We start from the raw sequence: 22,355 nt of genomic DNA on the forward strand, positions 1-22,355 counted from the left end.
AAGTTCAGAGGTTTCACTGACACCAAGTGACCTGAAGTGTGAGTGTGTCAGGCACTGCTGCAGTCGGCCCCTGTTATAAAGCTGTGGGCCTCTTAACTGGACAAGCTGCAGCTGTCATTATTCTGACAGGCCCGCAGGCCAGTGTGTGTGTGTTTGTGTGTGTGTGTGTGTGTGTGTATGTGTGTGTGTGTGTGTGTGTGTGTGTGTGTGTGTGTGTATTTGGTTGACAAGTTAGGGTTGGAATTTGTATAATAATTACCAAAGGATGTCAAGGCAATTTAATTTTATATCTTTTAATGTTAGTAACACACACACACTCACACACACACACACGCACACACACACACATTTGTCCCCTGATTTCTGAGCAAGTGTGTGTGCGTATGTGTGACTGTGTGTAATGGCCTGTGTTTGGAGGGATTTGAGGGCCTGGGAACTGTGTGGAAATCACATTGGGCTTCCTCTGGCTCATCTCAGAGTCATGGGAAACAACACTGACCAAAAACAACAGGCCTTGTACACGAAGCAGCTTGACCACTCAACATTTTACTGTTTAGACAAATACACCACCTTAAGCCAGAGATGAAAGGAGACAGCAGTGTGTCCTACACTGATCTGTGGCTGCTAGGAAATATGAACAAAAATCACAATGTCAATGATTATGACTGTTTTCATTTCAACACTAACAAGTTATGATGACATATTCAACAAAACATCATGAGATCAATTTTTGTCACCACAGAGTCAAATGATTTTCCAGTGTCACATATTTCAACAAGACTAGAGCAAAACCAGGACATGGCTGGACCATGTGTGGTCAATGTGTAGAACTGAGGACATAGTTGAAAACTGCTGTGGAACCGCTGTAAACAATTCTTTCAATGGAAAGTATCTGAAGCTGCTGGAAAAGTTGCTAAATGATGTACTACATTAATTAGCAAAATCATTATGTCGTATTTGAGTTCTGCCTAGTGTCAGCTGGTTTCTGCCACTCACTGAACAGAGTACACACTGAGAGGTGTGTCTCTCGCTCGCAGGGCAGTACCGGTGACTCTTTTCTGTGTAAGGTAGCTAAGGTTTGTCCAAATATGCAATATTTAAATACCGAAAGAAGATAGAACCAACACAACAAGTGGCCAGTGTGTTCCTCCCAATTATCCCTTTGGCCTCTGTATCCACAGAAAAAAAAAAATAAGGCCATCAGTCTATCCAGCATTACATCCTGAAGACTACATATCAGAACACATTGCAAGTTTAGAGAGAACAGATGAAATCTTTTTTGTGCAAACCTTTAGCGTATTCGTCTCGGTTCACAGGGTTATTTCTTCCGTTGTCACTGCACACCCCCGTCAGATCTATACAAACAAAAGGGAAATGTTTCAATTTGTTAAACAACAGTCTACAACCATGCTAATGTGTATCTCTGAGAGGCCTTACTTAGGCACAGAAGTGCTTCCAGCTGATGAGGATAACGATACACATTCATAGTGTTGCACTCAGCTGTACTTGGAAGACAGGGAAATTTAAAGCCACCTTACTTTTTCAATCCGATCACTACATTCAAGCCAATCAATACATTAAGTGGGTGTGAATGTCAGATTGTCGGGTTTGGAAAGTTACAGAAACTGTTGGACACAGTCCCCTCTTCAAAGTATTGGACAATTTTCAAATGAAATTTTGAAATGATTGGTGGTAGATGAACTTTCAGGTGTGTAAGGCTGTATACTCATTTCTCAACTGTTTGTAGAGCCATACAGTGCATTCATACAGCGCTGCTAGTATAGCTAAAAATCAGTTATCACATGAATTTGAAAGTTTTCCCAGTCTGCCGGGAAACATAGTTACTGCACTTTTCCAAAAGAAATAGACTAATTATACAGGAATTGCTGAAATTAACCATGGTAATTGAGTCCTCTATATTTAGATCATAGTAGGGGAGAGAGTTGGAAAAATCCCAAAGTTCAAATCTCTTAGGCCAAAACAGTACAGCTGGACAGAGCAGCTGAGTGCCATTCACGCCAAAAACACACCTGTGCTTTTTCAAAAAGGCAACATGCACTGTTAAACATCTATATAGTATATATAATGTGATATATACTGTAAATTTACAGATGCAGACTGGATAACACAACTGACATTTATTTCACTACAACTACTCTTTTTGTTAATAGAAGGCAGTAAATTAGAGAGAATGTCAATTCTATGTTAGTGAGTACATTGAAAGTTCATGATAAATAGTGCAGTTGACTGATAAAGATTCAGGAAACTGGAAAGACCAACTTGTCCAGTCATGGCACAAAAGACAAAAATAAAAGCCTGTTTTTCTAAAGACGCCAAGAATCATAAGAAAAATGTCTCGTGCTATGGCTATAATGTGCAATGAGTAGTGAATTGAGGCTGACAAAATGACAATGGTTCATGTATACAGGACTGGAGGTTTTCAGTTCATTATTGTGCTTTTTATCATAGAGTTGAGTCATTTCATGAGAATTATCCTGCTCTTTGCAAGCATCAAGTGTTTTGTCAGCTATGACAATACGAGCCAGTGCCATTAAAGCTTTTTCCTGTCGGGTGCCTGGCGGAGGGGAAAGTATGAGGAAAGCTACCTTCCGTGTTGCAGCAGATGAGGAACAGAACAGCTCCTCAGGTTCATGCCTCTCACTTCCCCAAGGTCTCTCAAATAACACAACTCCACTTGCAGAGCACAGCTTGATAACCGCAAACTCTGCAGGCAAACTGACAACTCTGTTCGTGTGTGTGAGGGTGTTTCTGAGTATGTAAGTGTAACAGCACCATTATACAACCGTTTTGCTTACTTGTAATAGGGTAGAAAAAAAGATTTGCAGACAGATTTTCTCTCAGATACACCACACATTTTGTTTTCAGTCAGCATAATTAGAGAACCAATCAATGTAATTTTTCAAACACATGGTTGTAAAATGTAAAAATACACCGATTGGCCAGATGTAACCCCATTAACATAAACTCCTAAAAAGCATGTTGGTGTATGTCTGTACTTTTAGTCCAGAAATAAGTAGCTGCAGCCTTAAATAACCTTACACATAGAGGAATGACCCGAATTAGCTCCATGCAATGGGGTATACAGTAGGGGTTCTCAGCAATTTTAAGTTGATAAGATAATTGTTTGGTGTTTCTATTCCTACATTCAGACTGAAGTTGTTGTTTAAACTGCTGCACCTGATCTTCCCAATGGAAGACAGACCACCCATTAATATTACTCAGTACTGAATTTTATACTGTACTGAAACAGCTCTGTTAACTCTGGGAAAAATACGATCCTAGTTTTACTAGATCTTAGTGCTGCCTTCGATACAGTCGACCATGACATCCTTTTGCCTTGTCTTGAACAGTGGCTCGGTATTGAGGGTACTGCACTAAAGTGGTTTGGATCATATCTTAAAAACAGGACATTCTGAGTGGCTATAGGTCATTCCTATTCAGCCTGTATATGCTCCCTCTTGGAAACACACACATACACAGCTAAATCCAGCAACTAAAATGTACGGATTCCCTTTAACCTCTGCTGGGCTGTTTCGAGGACATTAAACAGCTGGATGGCAAACAATTTCCTTCAGTTGAACAGCAACAAAACTAAAGTACTCATATATGATCCCTCTAAATCCAGTAGTCTCCTTGAGAGTAAGCTAGACCACCTCAACCCATGTGTGAAGTATCATGCAAAAAACCTGGGTGTTATCTTTGATTCCAAGCTCTGCCTTGATAAACACGTCTCCACTGTTGTTAAAATGAGTTACTATCAGTTCTGAACCATTTCCAATCTGAAACCAAGTCTGCCCTTCCATGATATGGAGAAAGTAATTCACGCCTTCATCACAACTTGACTGGACTATTGTTATTCTTTATATTCCCCAATATTCATTATCTCGCTTACAGTTGGCCCAGAATGCAGCCGTAAGGATGTTGACTGGTACTAAAAAGCTTGAGCACATCACCCCAGTCTTAACCTCTTTTCACTGGCTCCCTATTCAGTTTAGAATTCAGTTTAAGGCCTTGCTGATTACTTTTAAGGCTCTTAGTGGCCAGGCCCCAACTTACATCACTGATCTTATCCATTGGCACTCAGCTCCGAGATCTCTTAGATCTAAAAGTACATCCCATGATCGCTGAAAGTAAAAGGTGACAGAGCCTTTGCAGCTGCTGCTCCAAAATGATTGAGCCAGTTGCCAATAGAATTGAGATGTGCTCCCTCCATCTCTATTTTTAAATCAAGGCTAGGGACACATTTTTATTCAATGGCTTTTTTTGTTAGCATGTTTATATGTTTATATATACTGTATATTTCCCATGCTTTCCTTGTGTTTTTCTTATTCTAGACATTTGTTTTACTTGCTTTTATTTATTTTAATTGTCCTTTGTTGGTCAGCTCAAGTCGTGTTTAAATGTGTTCTGTAAATAAAGTTGAATATTACTGCTACTTCTATAAAAGTGAAGATTATTAAAGTGAGCTTGATAAAGATGAACTCCATGTGTGAGATGTCTGAAAATGATTGGTTGCACCAGAATTGATTTATGGTCGTCATAGAAGGGGGGTGACTACTTATCCAGTCAATTACCATATGTTTCGTATTTCTAGCAAAGTGTTCTGTACTTTGACCAAGTGTGGGTGCACACTTTTTGTAAGCACTGTATGGTGCATGAAGGGAAAACCAGACTTTCTGGTATGTCATACAGGCAAATTATCTGATGGCTTCATTGATTGATTGATTTCATCAAGATATTTGTTTGTGTTGGGTTGTGAGTGGGATTGTACCATGTGAAAAAGTGACATCAGTGCATAGCCCCTATTCAAAGGGGTGAAATATTAATTTGAAATGCGTAGTTTTAAATATTTTTGAATGATTAGAATGATTTAGCAACATTGCTCCATCCGTTGGGAAGAGCCATGTGAAAGGGCCAAGGTAAAAGCTCCAACTATAACTCCAAAGATGAGGTGTTGCAGCTGCAACCTTCCCAGAATAGTTACTCAGTGGGAAGGTTTTACACTGCGAAAGATAAATACACACTAGGGCTGTACACGATCCAGAGTTCTGTCAGTCGAACTACAAAGATCCAACTATCTGTTCCTTTTTTCCATCAGTTAGGAAATCCTTCTGCACCGCGGAGTGTCTCACCGGGCTAAGATGTCACATTGTTGTCAGCTGGACCGCGGAGCTGAGAGGATCAGAACAGTCAACGGAGACCAGTCGCTCTGCCCTCACCTCTCTCTACTTCCATCACTTTTGTGGTTTGGTCAGTTAGTTTTGTGGTTTTTGCCCACCCCAAGAAACCAACGGAAAAAAAAGAATTAAATAAACAAAAGAATTAAAAAAAAAAAAAAATCATTTCTGTTATTTATCTGATTTATGCGCATGTTTCATTTCAGCTCAATGTGAGAGTCTCTACTGCATTCTGTTGTCATTTACTGTCACGTTTCTCTCCTCTCCTGGTCGACAACTCCTTATGTTTCATGAAATAAAAGCTTTCCAACAGATGTTTACCTCAAACATCTTAAAGTCAGGCCAAAATATCAGCATTTTTTTAACACTTTTCCTTTAAACGCACACAACCTGTCCAAAGCCAGAGCACTAGCAGCTCTCCTGACAAGACACACACTGATAAGACTTGGTTGTAAAGTTTACAAGCTTTACAAAGCCTGCCATTCTGTTACTCCTGCACTGCTCTGTGAACTGTGAGGCAGCTAAAGAAAGAAGTGTATTCTCCAAGGATGCATCAACTCATCAAGTTTTAGGGGGCAGCCCTAAGATACACACGTTTTTATCACGAGATAACAACACTTTTATGTCAGGGAACTTCTCCATAAATGTCTTATCACTGGCTGATATGGCAGCAAACATTTCTTTTGTCTCTTCAGTGACAAAGCTACTATTTTTCTATAATAAATTTAACCTTACTTAAGCACCTTGTAACCGAACGCTAAGGAGGGAGAGAAGAATGAGAGGGATTGCTGCCTGAGAACAAGCTAATCCATCAAAATACAGTCCAACAACAATTCCCTCAATCAACTGATTCTGGTTTTGTGAGAACTAGTTTAGCCTGAGTCAATTCTAATAGTCCCACATGTGAAAGCAGAACCACTGGTGTTTATGCACATTTATGCTCTCACTCTCACAGACACACAAAAACATGTGCAGACACCACAGATTGTCCAGGGCTCGGGCATATTTCACACACCATTTGTGAAGCTACACAAACACAAATGACACACAAGTTGGCCTGACTGACGACCGTATATGGAATGCAGCTTCTGGCTCAATAATGAAATTACTTCATAACTTTGATGTTACACTATAGGAAAAAAAGAGGCAAGAGCTACAACAAAACTAAAAATAGAACAACTTGTGTATAAATCTATGAAGGAGACCATACTTGTTTTCAAGAGTGTTCAATGCCATTACATTACCTCAGTGCCACTTAAACAGGCTACGCTGCAACTAAATAGTTTTAATGAGAGGTTATTGTTCTAATCAAGCTAAAATCACAGAGAGAGCTGGAAGTCATGACGCAGTCCATAATGGTAGTGAATACATGTAATAAAAACATGTGAGCGTATCCTGTCTGCAAGCACATTAAAAATGATTTTTTATTCTTACATTTTGTTCTTGAAAAGATGATCTCGTTTTTCACAAAATCTCAGTGGTCAGCTCCCCTGTGGACACACATGGAGAGAAATAAAGGAAATGAATATACTAAGATACAGAAAAGCAGAGAGTTTGGAAATCTATGTTTGTCTTTGAACAAAGTGTGACAACAGGGAGACCTCAGCTTTTTCACCAGTGCCATGGCAACGTGTTCCACGCACATGGTAGGTAAGACAATGCAGCTAGAAAAAGGTGTAAAAACTAGAACAATATTCAACTCCAAGAGAGCGATCAAGGATCAGAAACCCCCATAGTGTGTGTGGGTGTGTGTATGTGTGTGTGCGTGTGTGTGTGTGCATTCATGCAAAACAAACACCAGCAGCTACAGTGTCAAATGAGCAGGAAGACTGTGTAATTCCAGGGATTAACATTTTATTAGCTGCAAGCTCTCGTGTTCTATTTCTGTTACATTCATGAGGATGAAACATCCTCATCAATGACCAAACACCACTGACACTGATAGCTCAACAAGGAGATGATGTAATCCAAGGTCTTAAACCTGATTTAGCAATGACCTGCTACCACAACATTTTACTCATGTCCGCTCTCAGTATTTCCTCTTGACACTGAAATCTTCACTGTGTTCTTTTTATTGTGTGGAAAACAACTTGTGTCATGGCACCATCACAGACTCTGATCACGGCAGCTCACGTTGTGGTACCCAGCTGTATGAAAATGAGGAATACGAGTGGTGCACTTTATGAAAATTGATTGAAAAATGTTCATCACAAAAGCAAATCACTGCTGCCCAACAATGCAGCTGCCAGCAGCTCTCACTCTGCATACAAACAGGACTGGAGTCCACACCGGCCACTGCTTTGGAAAGATATTTCACACAATTGTGTGAGAGAGTCTGACACACATATTCACCTATTCCATCTCTAAAACTCATAATTAGGTGAGATGTGAGCAGAACAAAGTTAAACTTTTTTCCTTTTCAAAATATCTCTTTTTAATACACTATTCTCTCTCTCCTTCATCTATTACTGAGGTCTTTGTTTACCTATTTGGTAATAGGTGTCACACAATAACTGGCTCTGCATCCAGAGATGTGTGGGGTACATTACATTAATCTGCAACTAAAAAGATATGGTATGAGTCAGCTTGTCACATAGGAAATGCCAAAATGAAAGATTTTCTCGGTGCCAATACACAAAATGTCAGGGATGGATGTATACTGAGATGGCATCAGGTATTAAAAACAACATAATGCACAGGGAGAAAAACAGAGAAAGACGTAACAATGTATTGCTAATCTCCTAGGACACCAGCCCAGGCAGTGTGGGTGTCTGGACGAGACACGCTTGCTCACTCATTTGCTCATCTGCTCAATAAAACTGGGCTGCGGCTGCAACGAGTCGTCGTCCTACCATATTCGCCGTGGTGTACTCCCACATGTAACCCCTCCTCTTATTCTCTCTCTCTCTCTCTCGCACTCCCCTACTTGCGGCAGACCAGCTGTCACGGTTTCCAGCCCACTCATTACCATTCCTCTCTCATATAACTGTCGCTCCAAGAAGCTTTCATCCTTCCTCTCCTCCACTGCACACTGGGTGGCAAACTGGAACATTACATAAAGATAATGTGGACCCAACTCGTGCTTGTGTATATTCACCTGCATTACTTAAAAAGCCTCAACATAAAACAAACAGTATTAACAGAATGATTAAAAACAGAAAGGTGGAGAAAGGTTCTCATCTGAATTTACAAGTAATTCCAGTACATTGTGTTTTGGCAGAATTTAATTGGTTCTATTTTATAGCAGAGAGCTTGTAGAAGATTTCCACCTCTGTGATATAAACTGCTTCCAAATACAAAACGAGTCTCTTAAACGGTTTAAATAAAAGAAATTCATGTACACTGCTCAAAAAAATGAAGGGAACACTTAATCATCACAGTATAACACCAAGTCACTTAAACTTCAGGGATATCAATCTGTGTACATGTTTCTGACCAAACTGTCAGAAACAGACTCCATGATGGTGCCATCAGGGCCCCACATCCTCCTGTGCTCACAGCCCAGCAACGTGCAGCTCGACTGGCATTTGCCAGAGAACATCAGAATTGGCAGGTCGTCCATTGGCTTCCTGTTCTCTTCACAGATGAGAGCAGGTTCACACTGAGATCATGTGACAGGCATGAAAGAGTCTGGAGACGCCGTGGTGAACGTTATGCTGCCTGTAACATCATCCAGCATGACCGGTTTAGCGGTGGGTCAGTGATGGTCTGGGGAGGCAGATCCTTGGAGGGTCGCACAGACCTCCGTGTCACAGTCAACGGTACCCTGACTGCTGTTAGGCACCGGGATGAAATCCTCAGAGCGATTGTCAGACCTGACGCTGGTGCAGCCCTGGGTTCCTCCTGGTGCAGGACAATGCCTGGCCTCATGTGGCCAGAGTGTGTAGGCAGTTCCTGGATGATGAAGGCATTGATGCCATTGACTGGCCCTCACGTTCCCTTGACCTAAATCCAATTGAGCACCTATGGGACGTTATGTATCGGTGCATCCGACGCCGCCGAGTACCGCCACAGACTGAGCTCACTGATGCCCTGATCCAGGTCTGGGAGGAGATTCCCCAGGACACCATCTGCCACTCATCAAGAGCATGCCAATACATTGTTGGGAGTGCATACAGGGATGCAGGGTCCATACACACTACTGAGTCTTATTGAGTTGCCGTGATGAAGTTCATGTTGGATCAGCCTGTGATTTCAGTTTTTTACTTTGATTCTCAGTGTGATTGTGAGTCCAGCCCCCAGTGGGTTGATGATTTTGGTTTCCATTGACTGTTGTTTATACAATGTACATCAGTAAAGATTTTCAACTTGAATAATTCGTTCATCAAGATCCGATGTGTGATTTAAGTGTACCCTTCATTTTTTTGAGCAGTGTATACGATTGGTTTCATGATCCACAAGATTTATGACCATCTGTGAATGAATTTTATGATGCTCATAAAAGCATTTCGGGACTCCAGACTGCGACTGTTTAGTTGCATTGTGACCAAATTTTACTCCCCTTCTCATTCTGCCCTTTGGTGACAATGAAACTATGCTAAACTATACTAAGCTATCAATTCATTTTTCCTAAATAAGAGATCATTCAGACCCCCCCTGTGCCAGTCCAGAGTTTCTGATGAGGACAATTCAGATGAGGAATCAGCATGTGATCTGGTTTTGAAAAGCAAAGACCTTCTCTCTCCTCAGCTCACACAGTTTTCGTGGCTGAGATATTGCAAGGAAAGGAATGTTATTTATTGTATGTACTGCCCTCGGTGTGGCCCAACATTTGTCAGGAAAAGTTTGCAGACTCAACCACAAACTTTAAACATGAAACAGTTTTAAAGTACACCAACAGTATGACGCATTAACTATGAAGGGACAGATGCATTGATGGAATAGCAGCTCCTCTACTAGCAGGCAGGAATAATGGATCTGCAGAGGAGGCTGAAATGACAATGAAATTTAATACAGCTGATGGCAGTGCGAAGAGTCACAATGAATTGTTAAAAAAGAACAAGTTTAACATGTTTACATTTGGAAATGTATTATTTAGTGTCTATGTTTAAAAAAGCACTAGCTTTGAGATTTTTTTTTTTTTTTTTTACATGACACATGACATGATTGGTATTTCTGTAAATTGTTTATTAATTACCAAAGCATTTACCAGTAATGTAGTTAGGATGGAAAAAATATTGTGTTGCATTATACGTTGATTTAAGCAGTGCTCCTAAACTTTGTGCAGGGGTTAGGGGTTTACCAATAATACCACTAACTTCATCACAAATTGTCCTTCACATGAGTAATTGTTTTTATTCGTGGATCATAAAACGAACATTTGCCACTCCTGTTGAGGGTAATTTCTCTCGATATTATTTGTGCTCTATGCTGATCTCTGTCTTTTCTTTAAGCCAACGTTTTCACATAAAATGATTTGCTTATGCTAGATATGCCAAATCTCGTTTAACTAAATGTTTACTGACGACTATACCACCGACTACTAACAGAGTTGAAATATTCAGCTTTCTAGATGCCTAAAAATCCCTTTGAAGTAGGTTGTGTACCTTTCTTTTCACACTTGTCTGACATTGACAGGCGTTCCAGCCACCATAGCATTCTCACATAGTGGGAAAGCCCTGTGCTAATTCTGGGCATCCCCATGGACTCTTGGCCAGTCAGGGTGTGAAGCCAAACCTGTCAGTGGAGCTCAACAACTCCTCTCAGCTCTCCCGACACAACCCTGCAGCGAGTGATGCCACCACTTCTGACAATCTGTCTGGCCTTGGTGGAGGGGTGTCACTGTGTAGCTGGTGAAGTAATGGAGTGTGTGGTTTAAGGGCGTCATAGTGCATACATTTTTTTTTTAGCACTTCAGATTAAACATGCATACTTGTCAGTATCTGTCTGACTATCTGCCTGTCTGTGGTACTGTTTGTTTGATTTCACCTGTGTGTTTCTATGTAATAATATATGTTGTGCCTGTTTCTGCGTCACTGCATTCATGTATTTCAGTATACATATGGCGCTGAGACCTCAGAGTCAAGTTTAGCAGATGTTGTACAAGATTACACACATTTGATGTAAGCAACAAGTAAAAACAACCACTGTGGCCGTTTACTCCTGTGTGACTTCTACGATCTTTAGATCCACGTACCAGAGCTGCCTTTACAAAGACAAATACAAAATATAAGTCTTCATTTTCTTGTTCCAAGACTTCGTTAAACCTGAAATTGCTGATTTTTTTGCCTTGTTGGTGGTAGCACTAATACGTTTTTGTATTAAAACATATCGCTTTTGCTGGATTTACTCCTGGCGTCCACACTATGGAATTTTTGAGTCCCTAAAAACTATTTTGGAAACATTGTTGAGCGTGTTTTAGCTTGAAAGCTGTGGAGTTGCGTTGTAGTCTGGACGAGCAGAAACAGAGACCTTTGGAAATAATGTCACAGACACCCACGTTCACCTCCTGGTTGGGCCTTATCAGTCATGACTACCAGCGGTGAATGCAACATGGAGAATGAATTACAAGCGTTTTCTTTACAAGCAACTGTGCAGTTAAATTCTACATTTAAGTGCAACACAACTGCCTTTGCTCTTCCTTGTTTGTAGTATTTTCTGCAACTAACCGACTGCAACATAAACCTAAAATAATTAAATCTCCTTGTTTACACCGGCATGTTTGTGCTTAGTGTATGTGATGGTCATGTGATATGTTTTTTCAGGTGTTTTTAGTATGGATGGAGAAAACATCTGATTTCTGAACAGAGTACCCACAGGGGACAGTACCGGCGACTTTCTTCTATGGAAAGTAGCTAAGATTTCTCCAAAGAGTCACTAAAATTTTTTTTAGAAAAAAAGTTGTTAAAGAGGTCTGAAAAGTTGGTAAATCTTGCAACAAATTTGCTGAGTTGGCAACCCCTGCTTGTTTGCACCAATGAGGAAATGAAAATCTACGGCTAAACATTAATATTTTACTGTGAATCCACACCGTGCTGTAGATATGTTTGAAGCCACATAAAGAGCAGTCAGAATGACTGACAGACAGACCACTGTGAAGTGCCACAGCTGCTGCCCATTAAGACAGTTCATACATGGATGCCCTATGGTATGTTGCCCACTGGTGTATTTCTTCCACACTGACTTTGAGCACCTGGGTGATGTTGAAAGACGTGTCTACCAAAAAGGCTTCACTGGGCCTATTTGCATTTGGGAATGGGGTCATTTGCTTTGCCTCTGAGTGTATGCATAGTGTATCTTTGGGATCCTGGGGGGCTGTTCCATAAAGCGGAGTCGCCAGCACAGCTTATACACAGATCGACAATGGTTAGTCCTACAGTTCTCTCACATGGGACAAGCATTGGCCAAACATGGGCCATTAGTATGTTTTTTCTTTTGATTATTTTGTGTCAAAATTATTGTGAGAGAAACTGCTTTCAGGTTGTAAGTTGCAGCTTGCATGTTGCAATAACTGGCCCCAAATATGATTTCTTTGTAAGCTTTTGGAAGGCGGAGTGAAGAGCCAGCTGTCATGGAGAAGGGGGAGACATGACATTCTTGAAAAACAGTGATAACTGCGCATTTTCAGACGGTCTCTCCAATCTCTTCATGGTGTTGCACTTGTTTACATTTAAAGTGACGTGAAATAGTTCTGTAACAAATGAAAAAGGAGAGCTATACGTTCAATCCTTGGCTCCTTTCTCACATCTGCACAGCTGGCCAGTCACGGTGTGAAGTGAGTGTGAATTTCATATCACTGGTTTTAGAAAGTTACAGAAATGGTGTGTTTCTGAAGGTAGTTGGCTGTTCAACAAGCAGGTCGGAAGGAGTAAAAAGCCCGTTTACTCACGACACTGACATGTTGTCAGCTTTTACGTTAAAAAGGAAAATTTAGACATGGAGCAAAATGTGCATTCATTTGAAGTTGTTTTTCTATGCACCTGATTGATGTGTGTCTAACATGTCTCTGTGTTGCTTTCCACAGCTTCCTGAGGGAAATACTTGGCTCATTAGCGACTAAATGCTCCATGATGTTCACTGACCTGTTGCTAACTGTGTCTACTAGCTTCTGGTTGACGCTGAGCAGGTAGTGTACAGTGTTTTTTTTTTTTTTTTACTGAAAACAGCTGCTTGCTGTGCCTAAAAACAATGTGAATGATTGTCCTGAGAGTGAAGGCTACAAAACCAAAACAATGAGCTGAAACAAGCTAAAATGCTCTGTAGAGCTTAGGAGAAGTGCAGAAGTGGGTGATAAATATTTGTGGGTTCATCACAATGTGTGACCCCTTTCACATACAGTACAGGTAATGATTTACTCTACAGTTATCAATTCTTACAATTAAAATATTGATAATAGCCACGGCAATATTATCTCTGTATGTGTATAAGGGAACAGAAATGTGGCTTTATTTAGCATCAGGCCATGAAGCTCATAACCAGATTATTACACTCTGGCAGTTGGTCTCTGTCTTTCTAGTTGACCTTAATGGAGGAAAGTCATGCCAGACAGACAGATGGACAGATAAACACGTACAGACAGACACACAGTTGAGCGTACAGCTGACATTTGAATGACAGGCCGCAGAGGGATGTGGTTTTCTAGGCATACCAACAGGAGGGTGTGGTAAAGGATGCAGCGTCGATTAAGAGCAAAACCTCAAAATAAACGTGATCAAACGTAAAAAGACCTGAGTATAAAAATAAAGCTGGATGTGGATCCTCAGCACAACTCACTGCAGAGCCATGATTCTGTACTTCACATAATGCAGCTAATAGGAAGCTTAACTCTACTGTCCAGCCAACTGGACTGTTACTGCCAACAGGACTGAACTATAAACTGTTATGTCACTGTTATAACAGACTGGTGATAACACTCACAATCAGTGCCTGACTTTTTCTCCCTGTGGTCTCCTTCAATGAAACAATAATAACATTTTTATTATCCATTTAAGATTGAATGCAAATAAGTTTATTACAGTGAAAACCAGTTCACACTAGTCCTGCACAATATGAGGAAAATTTGCAATGTGCGATGACACTGTTCAATATTGCGATGGCGATGTGACTTGCGATAAATAAACAAATATTGAAGTGTGCATTCACAGTTTTGCTGAGTAAAGCTGAATGAAGAACACAGACAAAAGTCACTATCAGTCATCTCCTCCGTCCTCCTCCTTCTGCTGCAGGTAACACTGCTGAGAGTGGGGGCTGCTGTCTCAGGCTGTAGTAATAAGTTTACAAAAGTTTACTGTTGGCACGCTGCGCTCATTTGGGAAAAGTTGAAAATGTATCTTTCCTACATGTTTAAAGCTTGTTGAATAGGTGGTGTGATGAAAAACGCTAACTGCTTTTTTACTCACAAAAGGTTGTGATTACACTCACAGAGCTACGACCGTAGTTGTTGTGAGACTGGGTAAAAGGTTCACCCCTCACTCATAAAATACGATTTATCAATCAGCACAAATCCACACTGTACTTCATTAAAAAGGAGAGAAGAAAATGGCTGTGTATTGGACTCTCGACCACAGTGATGCAAATATGGTGCATGGTATTATTAGCCATCAGAGCTTGTGTTTTTAAAAGCATATCAATACGTGCTGCAGACTGCAGCAGTCTGTCATCACATTTAATGACAGCCATTGTTATGATCTAACACATCAGACATAGCTGTGATGACGCACAGGTCAAAGAATGGCATCTGACGAATCACAAGGCCAGGTGTCAGTCATCTATGGACCGCAGGCTCAATCTGACAGGCATGAGACATCATAGGTGCTTCTCACTCTATGAAATGCTTGCTTTCACTGTGTTGTATAAAATGAAAAAGAAGAGTTCACATTTTCAAAACTTGTCCTACTTTTTTTCTTTACTGACCTGCAGCTCAGCACGACACTTAATCTCACTTTCAGGATGTGCTAATACAACCAAACCACTTCAAACACATCTCAGGATAAACTCAACAATAACACTTTGTCACTTGTTACACAGTCACCTAAAAAACACAAACAACTAGTATCAGCATACACAATATGTATCTATATAGTATCTTATATTTACTTAGCATAAGTCTGGACTTCATTAACAAAAAGGACACTTCTTTATTCAATTGATCATGCAACGTCAAAGTATATTAAGTAGAAATGAATTAGAAGTGCTTCATTTTATTCATCTTTGCATAGAGTAATTCCAAGTGCACAAAATGAAAGTAAAGTCATTCCCATAATGAAATACAAAACTATACATTTTCCCTATACTTGGGGAAAGGATAGCTACAAAAATAGAAATACAATCGTACCAGTCAACCTCATCTTCTGCATTTGTCCACAAGTTCTCATTCACATTACACCTCCTGTCCTCTGTGACAATACACCTGGAAAACAATGTTTCTGTATGACTGATCCACCCCAGACAATCCTCTGCAGAGACATCCAGCATTCATGGCACCCAATGATGAGTTTGGAGAGAGTTACCTCAGCATCAAGAGACGCGTGTCACCAATTGAATTTGAAAAAACTGTAAATGATATTAAATCGAAAGAAAACAATAGTGACCAGGAAGAGGCAGAGAGGCAGATGTATGGGCTAATTTCACGTGCTTGGCTCACTGAAACATGGCTACACAGCAACCTTCAGCACACAGCCGTCAAGCTGGACAGACTAACTTGCTACTAAAATGACAGAGGATTCGTGATGGTGGTCTGTGTGTGACCTGTGGTGGTGGTCGTGAAGTGCCAACCCTACCATCTGCCAAGTGAGCTGTCACTGTAGCAGTCTACCTGGAGGAAGCAGGGTGCAGTGATCAACACAGAGCTGGGGAGGCTTTGACACTGTGTGTGGAGACATATTCATGAAGTATCAAGGAGACTTAATGAGTAACTGAACAGTCAGAGAAAAATCCCTGAGTGATGTCAGTTGGTTGGTTTGACAACTAGTCATAGTGTTGGGTTTCTGAAAACAAGTTTCAAAACATCAGTGACTACTCCGACAGTAAGGGACTAAAGAGTGAGTGACTTGTTGATTTTGACACTTTATTTTGGTTCAATGTGGAAAATTTTCACATTTTTTTCAAGCTGAGAATTTGTGGTGTTTTTTTAATTAATATATTTTTTGTATAATCCACCTGTAAGGACCACAATTATACAACAGTAAAGCTGGTAAATCTACATTACTGAAGACAAACATGACATGTTGAACACCAAGTTGCCACCAGTCCTATTTCTTTTTCTATACTAATATTATTTTCTTATTGAAGTATATATGAAATTGAAATTGTCATCAAATCATGAGCATGCCACACTGCAACACAAACACTACACTCACAAATGATCCGCCTATGAATGGATGGAGTGAGGGGGTGTAGTGTGTCAGGCCTTCTCCTGAAGGCGGCGGGCAGCACATCATGTTCCCTTGTTCAAGCTGTCACCACTGTGTCCGTGGGAAGCACGAGGCTGACAGTTGATGATCCTGTTTGGTCTCAGCCGCTAAGCCACACGTGTGTCGGGCAGAGCAGAGGCACAGGGGAACGTCTGCAGAGTTGTGTACACTACAGGGCAGGTGAGATGCTGTGATATTTGTCTGTACATTGGTGCTTCAAGGATATTTCATGAAAGACATGCCTTGACATTTAGAATTTCGATGGGTTATTTTTCCTCTTCACAGGACATATTGGAAATATAGTTTCAGCTTTTTAAAAGGCACATACTGTATGAATATGATGTCCTAAGTAGCAACCTCTCAAGTCGTAATGTTTAAAATCCTTTTGCCACAAAATAATAAGTAAAAACAAACAGACAAAACTGTAATCTGACTTGTTTGACGTTCTTATTACCAGCAGGGGGGTTCATCTGGCCGTGGTACAGCTGAGTCCTGGGTTTCAATAAGGAATGCCAGCAATTCTAACTATCCATGTTGGGAAAATTGAAGGACAAATGTAGAAACTGTTTCCCACACTGTGTCCGTGCTTGATAAGGAAAAAGAGCCAAAGAAAACCAAACAACCAACATACAAGTGATGACATGATGTCAGCCCTGGCTAAATTCCTCACAGCCACTGCACCATTATAGGGAACATGTCTGCAGATCTAATCCTACTCACTATACTGCCATTTGTTTTTTGCCATTCATTCACGGTTACTTAGAATGAATTGTAGTTTCGCAAGATTTGTTTGGAGTTATTATTTGGAATTAATGATACTTTTATAGCATGATTGTAGGATCATTTATCTCTCATACATAATATCTATTTTTATTTTTCTAGTTAAACTGCTGTGACATCAGGGGAAACAGCTCCTGTTGGTCTCCGAGGGCACAATGATCCTCGGCTTGGAGCCCGACAAGTGACTCAAGAGCCCTTGAATTGACCAATGATGTCAACCTCACCCAGAATATGGAGCTCAGGGCCCCTTCCTGGCCCCAGGCCAATAATTAGAACAAGTGTCATGAAGGTAACACTATGATGTAACATCTATTACACTGAGACTAATTAGACTAAGTAAAAGGTTCCTCCACATTTCCAGTTGGCTAGAAAAACAAAGAATGAAAGGTTTTGTTGCTCAGTCCACTTGAAAAAAATTAAACTGCAGTATGAGAGTCATTATCTATATAAACTGAATAAAGACATAAGGAACAGCCACATAAGAGCCACTCCAACATCTATTAGAACTGGTTCTGGGATTAAATAAACCTGCTTGCTAAACAACAGCTATCTCATGATCAGCAACAAATAAATAAATGAAATACTGATATCATAGTGTATTGCCAATCAATAGTCACAAATTCTGGAAGTCTCCCATGGATTCATAATAAGCAGTGAATGAGAATCTTTTTTATCTTCTTTCATCCATCCATCTTCTAAACTGATTACAGGCTAGAACCTGTCCCAGCATGTGTTGGGCGACAGGCCAACCTTCACATCTATAGGGAATTCATCTAAACTACATGTTTTTGGACTGTGGCAAAGCACATGTTCCAACTCATGCTCTGAGAGCACAGTGTTAACCACTGTGCTGCCCAAAGCTTTATCCTGACAAATGCAGTGAGCCATTGAAAGTGTGTACTAACAGAAAGCAACGTGATGAAGTGAAGTATAGGTACAATCAATACAGATCAAACTTTCTGTTCTAATATCCAGACGCAGTGTGTTCCACACTTTGGGGGTGTAACAACATGTATGGTATCTTTAGCAACAATTAATTCATTATCTGTAGTTCTGTCACTCACCGGGTGGAAGGTGTAGACGCCTGCAGCCCAGGTGAGTGGTTTCACACTGCTGGGTCACTCCCTCTGGTGTTTGAGTTTATAGCGTCCTTCCTTATTCACCAATGACCTTAATTGAAATTTGACAGCACCTGAAGAAGGATGGACAGAAACATACTTTTCAAATGACCAGTTTCTGCACTTACTATATTTGACATGCGTGTATGTTTGTGTTTGTACTCATAAACGTGTGCGCACATAGTGCATGTTAATTTAATGGGTAGGTCAGTGGGTCACTGTAAATCACTGACTGGAGTCCAGGGGAGTGTGAGCTGTGTGGTTCAAGCTCACCGACCCGCAGACCCGACAGAAGCTTGAGATCCTGGTACATACAAGGGGTCAGTAGAAACACTGACTCTCAGATGATGTTACTGTACAACTGGCTCTTATCACAGCCACATTATTACAGCTTCTCAGACACTCACTGACTACTCTACTCCACACTGTGATCTTATTTAGCATGGCTGGGAAAAAACAATCACAAGCACAATAAATATTTCATGTGGGATAATTTAAAAATAATAAAAATATCTAAGCTATACATGCAGTACAGGTGTAGACCTTAAACTTCATTAGCAGTAAACACTATCATAGAGGTACTTTCACTTAGGATAAAGTCAATATGTAATACAGATTTTTCAACCCAATCTCCCATTAAGCTCTAACAGTAGCAGTAGGACACCCTTGATGCTGACTACAGCCGTCAAACCACTCCGCCTGATGATGTGCCATTTGCCCCAGATGTCGGCTCATCTGCCTCTCCATACATGTAATGAACTCAGGAGATTGGGTGAGAAATCTACTTTGCACATCCAGAGAGCATCTGCTACCACTGATTTCCTGTTATTGATCTGCACCTACCGACACCTCCAACACCCATGATACTGCTACCAGATGCTTAACTCTGCTGTAACAACATATAAAACAAATAATAATCATACTGAGAGATTGTCAGAGAGTCAAGTCAAGCCAATTATATTCATACAGCCTCACATCATAACAGAAGCCATCTCAGGGCACTTTTCATACAGAGATGTGGTGAAAAAATGTCTCTCACTGAGGGGAAATGACTTAAGACCTTCACTAACATACAAGTGCTAAACCATACTTCCAGTCTCTGGCTGTCTGTAAGTGTGCAGTTGGTGTTTAAGTAAATATTCTCACATGCTATAGCAGTATAGACTCCATCTGCCACAGGTGTAAGTTAAAGGATTTGAGGTGTCTTGACGTAAATTAAATATGGTTGGCATAATTATTTGATTTTACAGAAAATAAATCTGCAACCATTTTAAAAGGAACTATTTAAATTAGTTTCCAAGTTAAAATTCCAAATATATGATGGTTCCAGCTACTCAGATGTGAACTGCTCTCTCTTGTTTCACATGATACTACACTGAATGTTTTTCTCATTTTTAACTCACAGTGATTGTGATGAACATTTAAAAAAAAAAAAAAAAATTTTGGGATGTTTTATAGGCCAAAATGTTTAACTGATAAATTGAAATTGTCAGCAGATTGATCAATAATAATAAATGAAATTTAAAAAAAAAATACTGTATTTAATATAAAAATGCATTTTCTTTTCAAACGCTGTATCATATAGGCTTGCACTAATACGTCACACCAAGTATCTAGTCTGTCCAATACTGGATTTTTGAAGCAAATACTGATAATGATATTTGGGAGTTTAACAGAATCTGATAATAATATACTTACTAATAGTACATTTTTAAACAAAGATTCGTAATTCGTAATAAAAGTTGATGTCATTGCTTAACATCTGACAAATTCATATAAAAAGTGGGTAAGCAAAGTTCATGCTTATTAATTTGATTGTGTAATTTATAAAACGTGTCAGATGTATTGCCTTATGTAAGAAATCTCTTAGTGAAATGAGGATGTATAAAACAGACCCAACTTATGTTATAAAAAAACAAAACAAAACAAAAACTGTGTTCATGTTCTGCAGCTAAATGAAAAAAGCTTCATCCCATTATGAATTGCATGCATAAAGTTAGACTGTTGAACCTCCCAACAACAGAGGTGTGATTATCATAATAACAAAATACTACATCATTTCATACATGGTTCTGTGTGGTCTTTGGTTCTTCAACCTTCAACCTAAAAATCCATCTAAACTTTCTGCCCACATCAGAGCCATGTACCAGTGAAACTTAGTTGTTTCAATATGTATCCGCCTGTGGTACAACCTGAACAAATCTTTACACCAACAATAAATGCACAACAGCGAGAACACAACGCTACTGCAACCGTAACAGTAGAACAAAAGCCCTCGGGACATTTAAACCTTGTAGCCAAACATAAAAATAATTTGTATTCTACAAAGCTCTACTAGCATAGCAAGCTAAGATGCTACTGTTGTTGGATGCGCCAGAGCTACCTACGGTTTACTGAGTGTTGACCTAACCTGCTGCTCAAACCGACAGCAGTAGCTAGCTAAACGTCTTCTAAACGACAGTGTGTGCGGAGGTAATGTTTATCAGACTGCTTATAGTCTCAACCAGATAGAGAAGATAGACTGCAGAGTTTACCACAACGTAACACAGCTGTAATGACTGAGTTTAAATAGGGCTCTTTAAGAGGAACGAGAGCTATAAATGTCATAAACAGCTAAGCTCAAACAGGCGACTTACCCGACTTACCACTTAAGTTAACGATGTCATTAGACGTGTCTTCATCTACCGGTAAACAGGTAAACTGCGACAGGCAGGAACACATGTATCCCCAACAAGTGTCAGTGTGTAGTCAGTTACATCGAAGATTGCATAGAAAGGTGATGTGCTACACCAGATAAAAACTGGCTCGTCTTCCGGTCTGCAAAATTGTGTTTGTATTGACGCATGCGCCCTCTGACATAGCATAAGAGACATTTTTCGTGAATTGTGACACGAGAGAGGGTGGTTGTTTTTGCAAAAAATTACATTTTTAACTCTCCATCCGGGAAGCAATATGTGGAAGACACATCTGTTTGCATTCGTGGTATCCAGAAATGAGCAGAGTGAGACTTCTGTCTTCTTCCTCCTCTCTAATTTAGAGCTGAATTACGTTTCATTTTTAAATGAGCCTCTGGCGCCACCTAGTGAGCAACTACGGAAAATGGGCCATTTCCCCAAGGCTATAATCTTAATCTTAGCTGTTAATACAGCTCCTTCTTTGGCAGATGTCTTTATGACACTTTTTCAGTGTTTGCAAGTTTTAAGGAAACTTTATATCATAGAAGAAATAACCGTCTGAATTGGCGTTGCATGAACCACATGTACTGCAAAATATATGTAACGTGGTTTGAAGAAAATTCTCAAAAATCATAAGGAAAATATTAAAAATACCAAATATCATGAAATATGCCAGTCATATGAAACATGAACAGTGGTTACAAGGAGACCATCACTGACACTGGCTGAAAGCATGTACTTTCACAAATGACCAGTGAGTTGAGTTAACAACTCTGCCTGTTATTTTGCATTAAAAATAATTCAATTTGGAAATGGCCCTACCAGGCACAGGCACAAGAACCAAAAACAGCAGGTGTCAAAGCATCTGTTTGAAGTGACTGTTAAAAATATTTCTAATTGAAAAGTCACAGAGCTCAGTTAGAAGTATGGATGTCCTGATCATGTTATTTTGCCAGTCAGTCTTTAAATACTCATTATCTATACCAACCAAATTAAATCCAATTGGTTTTATTCATCATTACAACAGTACAGCATACTAAAGCTAACATTTCTTTAAAGGTCCCATATTGTGTTCTTTGATCATAAATTAGGTCTAGGTTCTATATTAATACTGTGAAAGTATCAAAGCCTCAGTCCACAGAGAAATGCACACAGCCTGTATTCAGAAACTGAGCCTTAAAACCAGCCGTCAGGACTTCTGTAAGTTTGTGATGTCACAACGAAGCAGTCACT

General features: G+C 40.0%; 1 protein-coding gene across 5 annotated transcripts in view; it reads right to left on the reverse strand.

Annotated features, from left to right (window-relative positions):
• Positions 1-21,247, reverse strand: part of LOC130172133 (neurocalcin-delta A) — a 71,131-nt gene extending 49,884 nt beyond the window's left edge. For 2 of the 5 annotated variants that reach the window (XM_056380580.1, XM_056380577.1), the window contains exons 1-4: positions 21,093-21,247; positions 18,394-18,521; positions 6,633-6,688; positions 1,290-1,355 (exon numbers count right to left, since the gene is read on the reverse strand). The gene's annotated coding sequence lies outside the window, so the exon portion shown is untranslated. Of the gene's footprint in view, positions 1-1,289; positions 1,356-6,632; positions 6,689-18,393; positions 18,522-21,083 lie in introns of all 5 variants that reach the window. The other 3 variants (XM_056380581.1, XM_056380578.1, XM_056380579.1) reach the window with 2 other exon arrangements.
• Between the last annotated feature and the right edge of the window lie 1,108 nt (positions 21,248-22,355).

Source organism: Seriola aureovittata, chromosome 7 (assembly GCF_021018895.1).
Source record: "Seriola aureovittata isolate HTS-2021-v1 ecotype China chromosome 7, ASM2101889v1, whole genome shotgun sequence".
NCBI lineage: Eukaryota > Metazoa > Chordata > Actinopteri > Carangiformes > Carangidae > Seriola > Seriola aureovittata.